Source organism: Anopheles darlingi, chromosome 2 (assembly GCF_943734745.1).
Source record: "Anopheles darlingi chromosome 2, idAnoDarlMG_H_01, whole genome shotgun sequence".
NCBI lineage: Eukaryota > Metazoa > Arthropoda > Insecta > Diptera > Culicidae > Anopheles > Anopheles darlingi.
Window position 1 is genome coordinate 2698819 of NC_064874.1, and position 8682 is coordinate 2707500.

Here is an 8682-nt window from a genome sequence, read left to right on the forward strand (position 1 = left end):
GTAACGCTTTTTCAGCTCGCTAAACCATGCCGCCGATGCTGGAAATACTAGCTAATTTACAATCCAGATGATGCTGTGGGACACGGGAGGAGCGCCGTGGGAGATGCAACTTATTAAAATGAGATTAAAATATCCCGCCAGCGAACACCTCCGTGTCCCCATGGGATCGTTGCGTCAGTGAGATTAGAATTATAATTGCCTTAGAATCTTATTTCTTTCTTCATTATGATTAAGCAAATTACCGAACAGTTCACTATGGAATCCTGGAAAAGTTGGCGAAGGTAAAATTTGACCCACAAAAACGCTGAAATATGTGAAATTTAAGGAACTCTCCGATGAAGAGGCACTTTCAATAACTAGACGAAAATCCGAACAATTTATACAAAGCAAACAGATTTATTATGCTTTAGAAGTTTTGAAATACACTTCCACAGCTCCGATCAATCTATTTCCGTAGTGATAATATCACGCATTTTCGTACTTTCGCACTGTGTTATCAGAAATTTAATTCGATGCAATAGAATTTGAAAGAAATTCGTGTGGCTGAACCAGAATCATAATTAAGTTGAATACCTTCATTCATGATGACTATCGCGAGAACAACTGGAGAAACAAAAAAAATAAAAATAGCAAAGCAACTGCCAACAATCTAACACCATTTGATGACACGGTTTGTGTCTAATCTTTAGGGTATAGAAAATATTGAGAAATTCGAATGGTTAAGTTGAGCAACTGCAGCGAATGACGTGTCCCGTCACACGCATGCATACTATTCTTTTATCAGAAATATTTTCAAGCCGTGTAATTGAATCATATGTTGAAAGAAATTCGACTGAATGAGCTTCTTAACTGCCACAGAACACATGGCCTTGCTCCTGGCTGTCCCCTACCGCTATCGTTAACCAACAGGACAAGCAGAGAACGTCGGCGACCAATGCGCATGCGTTCATCGAACAGACACACACACGCATATTAACGTGCACACTTTTTCCATCCGGAGCCGGCTTGCTGTGACGACACCATGAGTATGATAAGCTGGCCAAAACTCCTTTGGAATAAGCCAAGCGATGACTCCGATGATGCACCGATATCCCACGTCTCATACGAATGCTCATGTTGACAATAAAAAAAGATGCTGAGTTACGCCTCGTCAGACGACAGCCGTCATCTCCGGCGAAGGCGTAGCACCCGTCCGTGACATCCGCCGCACACGCTTATCTGTGAAAAAATGCGCTGACGTTAATTTCACGCTTTTCAAACGGCGTTTCACAGATGCTCTCTCTTACTTACCAAGCATGGTGGCCAGATGCCGCAGGACTAATATTAACTAGAGGATCGACTCGTGTTCACGGAGTCCCGATATCCAAAATCCCACGTGTCTACCGACGCCTGCTGCTCCGCTCGACGCCATCTTGGCGAGAATCCACCAGCACCATGCGGCGATAAGACGAATCTCACTCACGGCAGACACGGAAAATCGGTCACGGGCACGGATATGCACAATATTAACTTAACTGCAGCAACACTGAACACACTCCGTACCGTTACTTAATGAAAAGAACGGTCTCCGCCGGACACCGCTGCCAGGAAAAATTCTTTCAAGGGCACAGCACCGCCATGGCGTGCCCACTCGAGCAACACCACGACGGCGGGCCAGGTCCAGAACACGAGTGACGTCGGAGCGATGACCGGCCCCCTGTATTTAACTATAGCGCAGGTAGCCGCACAGTTACGAGCGCTTGCACACACACTCTCTCACCGTCGAAAACCACGCTGAACCGGTTGCGGGCGTTTAAGCACAATTTTATCCTTCCGAGAGATTTTGTCATCGAATTACATGCACAGGATGATTTGTTTGATCTATTTTGATATTTCTGCAAGGCTTAAGAAGTGAAAAGGTGGCATTTTCGATGGCAAATCCCACACGGTCAGCTGCTGAATCGGAGTGTGCGTGAAACGATGCCGGTGAACACGCACACCAAGCCTGCACCCGGTTCGATACCAACGCCTCGATTTTACCGCGTTTTCTGAATTTCGGTTCTTCTAGAATTCAAAATTTACCCACTTTTAAGATGCACCCTTCTAAATGGGTCATTCTGCAAGATGCCTGGCCAACTGCAATTAACCTTTCTATGTAGGTAAAATCGGCTTCAGGGCGGAACAGAGTCAGAAAGGTACGGTTCAAGGGCCGATCAATTGGTAGGTAGTCAGGTAGATAGAAAAATGTTTGTCGAACTGTCTGGAGATTGTAAAATTAAGTTTTCTTAAGAACAGGATTTTGCATTTTATTCTAAGTAGGCCAATTTTACCTTCTCGTTATGTCGAAACAAAACGAGTTGGTGTTGGAGTCCGGCGGTACAGCAAGAGTGTGTTGGTGCGCTCTCTGCCCTGTTAACCAATTCTCAGACGGTCGGAGGTGCGCATGTAGGAGCAAGCGAGACGGCTCTATCGTGTCTTCCTCTTTCTATTCAAGGCGGTAGCAGCTGTCCTTTACCCCAAGACAAACCGGGACTGAGACCGGTGTTTTGAAAGCGATACCTCTTTCTTGAGGCTCCTACAACACGGTTTTTATAATTTAATGTAAGTTAAATTTAGCTTAAATTTTGAAGAAAAGTCAGGCCATCTGAGAAAAGGTTAACAGGGTAGAGAGCGAACCAACACACTCTCGCTGTATCTGTACGCCGGATACCAACACCAACTCGTTTTGTTTCGGCATAACGAGAAGATAAAATTGGCCTACTTAGAATAAAATACAAACCCCTGTTCTTAAGAAAACTTAATTTTACATTCTCCAGACAGTTCGACAAACATTTTTCTATCTACCTGACTACCTTATTGACCTGCCCTTGAACCGTACCTTTCTGACTCTGTTCCGCCCTGAAGACGAGTTTACCGGCATAGAAAGGCTAATTGCAGTTGGCCAGGCATCTTGCAGAATGCTCCATTTAGAAGGGTGCATCGTAAAAGTAGGTAAAATTTAAATTCTAGAAGAACCGAAATTCAGAAAACGCGGTAAAATCGAGGCGTTGGTATCGAACCGGGTGCAGGCTTGGTGTGCGTGTTCACCGGCATCGTTTCACGCACACTCCGATTCAGCAGCTGACTGTGTGGGATTTGCAATAGAAAATGCCAGCTTTTCGCTTCTTAAACCTTGCAGAAACATCCAAATAGATCAAATAAATCATCCTGTGCATGTAATTCGATGATAAAATCTCTCGGAAGGATAAAATTGTGCTTAAACGCCCGCAACCGGTTCAGCGTGGTTTTGACGAGTGAGAGAGTGTGTGTGCAAGCGCTTGTACCGGCGTCCTCCGTGTTCCGTTCTGGTTCTGGTTCTTCCCTTGCAACGGATTTAGCGAAATGTTTACTTTCCTTGAACAAGCGAAATGCCATGCTTTCTCAAAGTTGGAAGTCGCTACAATATGTTACAATTTCATGTTTGTTCCCGTCGATTGAAGCACCATCGTCGCCGCATAGAATGCCCTGCAGTGATCCGTTCTAGAAACTTTCCTTGCGCGCAGCTGCTGGACACACCTTCCACCGTGTTTCAGGCACCGGAATGGGTTTTCATGGTTTATTGCCTTCCATGCGGCCAGCGAATTGGCGAGCAATGCATAAAGTACTGTGTAACCACCTGAGAACGACATAAAGGACCATGATTTTGGAAAAGTTTCTACCTCTTTCGCTGAAATGACTGGAAAGAAACGGCGAAATGCAATCACCTTGCCAAATGCCAAGCACGTGGTGCCTTTTGGATAAGTTCATTTCGCTAAATTACGCTCTACTTTTAGCAGCAAACCGGTGGCCAATTGCTAGCCACTAGCTTCACATTCTTCTTTTCATGTTTTTGGTTAACGATCTCTACAATCCCGATGAATAAGAACTGTATAAAAGCACTTTGTTCCAAGGATTTAGAGTACGATCACAGTTTTTTCACTCTAGAAACGCAGGCAACATTCGTTTTCAATTTAACTTATAACAGTTCACGAATATAGTGAGCAGCATCATACCATAAAGCATTGTAGTTGATGTTATTTTGGTGCTAGAGTGCGAAGTGCCGTATATCCTGTGAGGCCCAGAATAGTGGCTCCAAATGAACAAAACGGCTTAAAACGGATCCCATCCTTCGGTGCGTCTTCCTTCCTGTATTTGTGTTAAATTGAGATTAAATTTTTCCTTTCATTCCCGCAGAACGATTTAAATATTTTGATTGTCTCAGAACCATACAGCCCCACAGCCATGCTTCCGCTTAAGCAAGCAGCCCCAACAACAACCCTTGTCTCGTTGTTTGAGCAGCTGAGGTACTTGCTGGTTTTGCTGGCACGCTAGGTGACACGTATTTTCCCCAGACCCAGACATTCTTCAGCGGCAATAAGTTGTGCCCTTGCCAGCACAAACGCTGGAGCGTGGAAATGCGGAAAAGAATGTGTTGGTGATGTAACGCCGAGCTTTATGGCTGCCATTCCACAGAAGGACTCTCTTCGTTAGCACCATCCTGTAGGTGCTCGGTTCTGGTTAGTGTCGCCAAAGGTGAAAAGGTAGGTTTTTAGGCGACGAGGGCACAACCATTAGCGAGCCGTTTTAAAGCAGGTTTGCAGGAAATGAGACAGACAGAAAGCAGCCAGAAACTAAAACACGAACCACGACGTTTGGAAATCGTGAATGCTTCTTTATTGGACCTCGACGGCACCGAGAAGGTTAAGGAAATAGATGGGTTCGAACGGTTGGTTCCCTCTGCAAAAGGAAGGACCAACGCTTTGGGTTCCATTTGTGTGTTTGAAGCTGCTGTTTATACAACCAAGTGTTCTTCATTTACGATCCTTGGATATTTGGATAGCTTACAATGGGTTGTGTAATAAGGCCGGATGCCAATGGTGCCCCAGCGTGAGATTGGGAATTCTGGGCTAAAACAGCGAAATATTTTCGTAACGATCTTGCTAACCTCTGGACTATCCTCATTCACAAGCAGACAATTTGCATGAGTTGGTTCGTGAAAAGTTCGGCATGCCTTGGATCTTGGCCTAGTCGAGGCCTACTGCAACCGGCAATCGATTGTTTTGCGAAGAGGGAGGTGAATTTTAACTAAAGCGATTGTTGCCCTTTTGCAAGCCCATAACATATCTTACGGCTCCAGTTTTTTTATTTTCCTTAACCGTGAAAAGTATAAAATATTCATTTATGCCAGGGAAGAAGATCCCCCTGAGGTCGCTACTTTGAACAGGACCATCAGCCATCATCCCTGTATGGGGTTTTTTTTTACAATCCATTAAATAAGAGGTGCTAATTGATGTTCGAATGATATCACTCGTTGAGATGTACATTCGTTAACATGAGAATAATGGTTCCTTAAATTATCTCCGCCCTTTTCTCTCGCATCAGCTTTATTAATACCGATCATGGATGGAAATCGTCGGGTTATACTCATCCCGGAGACAAACTGCTGATATGCCAGACCCTTAATCGACCATTCTTATTATTATGTTCGGTTCGTTGCCTCAAGCCACGCGACGAGCGCTAACATCAGTAGATTATAGCCGATGATTATGGGCTATCAGTCACCGGGATCAGCCATCCCGATGCGAAGGCTGCCATTGCCGACGAACGGACGAAGCTCCGCCGCTGTGTGTGCCACTAATTATGTGATTGTTTGTGCGAAGTCCGGGGGAAGACGTACAATCGATTCCGTTATCTTGCTCAGACCAAACATAGAAAAAAGCTATCATCACCTCGAATGATGAAAAGGACAAACACGCACTCGCACACACACTCGCCGCACTTATGGGCATCATGGGGTGATAGGTAATGGCCACGGGGCCAACGTTCCCACGGACCGTCGCAAAAGTCTATGCGTGGCTACTGATTCCTTGTCGGAGGGATTTCGTCGATTGGCAAAAGCAATAGACCATGACCTCTCTCTAGTGGCCGAGTCTTGCATTAAGGCATTAAACACGCACTGGCTGGTGCTGTTCGCACCACTATTTTATTGATTGGACTGCGGCCGAAATTATAGCCTTCGGACGCTACTTAGAGAAGTCATTAATCTTCATCTAAGCTTAGGTATTGACAAGAGAAATTATCTTCTAGTGATGGACTACCGGGCCTCTGCTGCCATTCCGAAATTCAATCGAAGGCACCGCGCCACGATCAGATTAATCTGTCTTAAGTTACTTAAGGAAGCTACGGGAGTGTGTGCTAATTCTTCTTTCATTTCTTCATAGTCGTGTCACCACATTCTGGAATCTATTGGTATTTTGTCGGATCTCTGTGTAACGCAACAATACAATACATTCAGCGGGTAACTTGTGAAGAAGTTCACATCCATCAATATTACTGCCGCCACAAATCCTGCGTATGCGTCACAATCAACGTTCTTCCTGCTCAAAGCTGACCGTTTAGTCTCACTTTCGCCTCGGGTTAACAAGAAACCAGTCGCAAATAACGTCCTGTCGGACGTATTTTCCATCCTTTTAGCTAGCTTTTCGTGTTCCTCTTTCATTCGGAAAAGTTTTTGCTCGCTTAAAATGGTTGCCAAAGTAGTAGCGTTCGGGCCGCCACAATGGAGAATCGGGAAAATGGTGCAAATATTTCTTCACTACTGCTGCTGCTGCTGCTGCTGCTACCGTCCGATACCCTGCGATGGCCAGATTGAAATAATAGATCGTGAGATAAAGCAAGAAAACAAATAAACCAACTAGGAGGGGAAAAGCTTTCCCAAGGACCCACAGGCACTGTCTTACCGGTGAACCTTCCTTCCCCAGTGACAAGCACCAGGTAGAAGGCGGGAGATGGAGACCACACACAAAAAATCTGGCCAGCAAAGCAATTTTACAGATGAAAGCACGGAAAAGGATGAAAACATACCGCAATCTACCCTGGTACGCGCATTGCACTGCACACGGCACTGCTTCTCCTTCTTGGCCTGGTCCGGGGGCTGGTGATCGGTTCGTGGTGAAATTGCCAGCTTTAATTTCGCTCCTGCGCCAAAAAGGAACGACCTAGAAGGAGCAATCGGTGCTCGCATCCGTTTTTTTTCTCGCTCGCTCGCAAAAAGCTTTTAGCACTGGAACAAGGCGACAGGCAGGCAACCCATAGGTTGCTTTGTGCTGTCGGACCGAATTCACGGAACGAGCAGCAGCGCACTCAAGCAACTCGTAGCATCATAGTTGTCGCAATCGCCGTCATTCTGCTTCATCTCACACGGCATTTGGTGGAAAAGAGAACCATTTGGACCATCGCCATTCCGTCCATCAGAACACGGTGTAGCTATGGTCCGGTTCAACGGGATGGTCGCGAGTCGTCCTTCGAAAGGGGAAAGCACAAGGATCATAAATAAGGCTGTTATAAACTTTAGCGAGCTCAAAGTCATCAAAAACCGAAACCGTTCCATTGGCCGTGGCAAGCGGGCACACTCGCGCTCCCTCCGGCATGCAGCACCCTTTTAGTGTGAGGATTCATTGTCTCAAGTTCTTTGCAGCTTTTTGCCGCATCGGCGCCACTCGAAGAAGCAACCCAAACGGGACGATGAACCTCAGTGGCAAAGAGGGTCCTTTCGGTGTACATGTAAAAACGATTATAGGAAAAAGCCAACTATAATTTATGTCCTTGCCAACGGTGCGGCTGATGTGAGACGCGCGTGCACCGAAATCCAACATAGCAGCCCACAAGCAGGGCTTCACCTCGTACGTACGCATACGACACTCCGTCCAACGGTCGACCTACTAGCAGTGGGTTCTGCTCATCGTGCTGCCTTGCACGGCATGAGCTGATATGGAGATCGAGAATGAAGAGCGCCGGTGGCCCGATAATTTATGAATTTGACACTAAAAACACCACTGGGCCTTGCGAAGAGAAAGTTTGAGGCTAAATTTCATTGAAAAATTGCAATGAGATTGAAAAACAAAAAAAACGAAAGGACCCCTCAGATCTAGCTGCAGAATGAGTTATGAAAAAGTTGTACTACATCATGGTGGATGTGTTTTACACGAGCATTAAGTGAAAATTAGGAATGCACTTCCTCTTACCACTTGGTACCATTCTATCGCACTACCCTTGCTCTCGAGGTTTGACGCAGCCACTCAGAACGCATTTCAATGGCACAATGCTGTGCGAGGGAGTATCGGGAGGAGGGGACAGAAATTGAGTTCATAATTTATGTACCACGTAATTGATTTGCTGTTTCCGGGAAAGTTTTGAGGAACTAATTAAACTATTCATCGGTCGGCGCAGCTCAGCGGGCTGAACCTATTATTGCTTTTAATTGAACAACACATAAAGGATTGGATTCGACTCGGTTGAATTTAATAGATGGTGTGTACTGTAGAAAATAGTAGAACCTGAAAAAAGTGGATCATTAAGAGCTTATACTGTAAGCACTCCTGTGTGTTTCGATAATTACTTTGCATGAATCACTGTGTAGTTTCGATGACGATGAATTGCTCTCTCACATTATCATAATACACAACTCACAATATTTTTTACTAAAAGAACCTTTAATTAAGTTAAACGATATTTGAATGCCAAAAGAACCTAGAGACCAGCTGCGGCGATGCAAAGTCGCAAACGGTTAACTACGATTTCGTACGAAGAGACCGCTTTTGCTTTTTGTAACCATGGTGAGGCAGTGAAATTTCAGTGAAAATCAACTGCTGCTTGGATACATATGCAATAAAAAAAAGTTGGTAA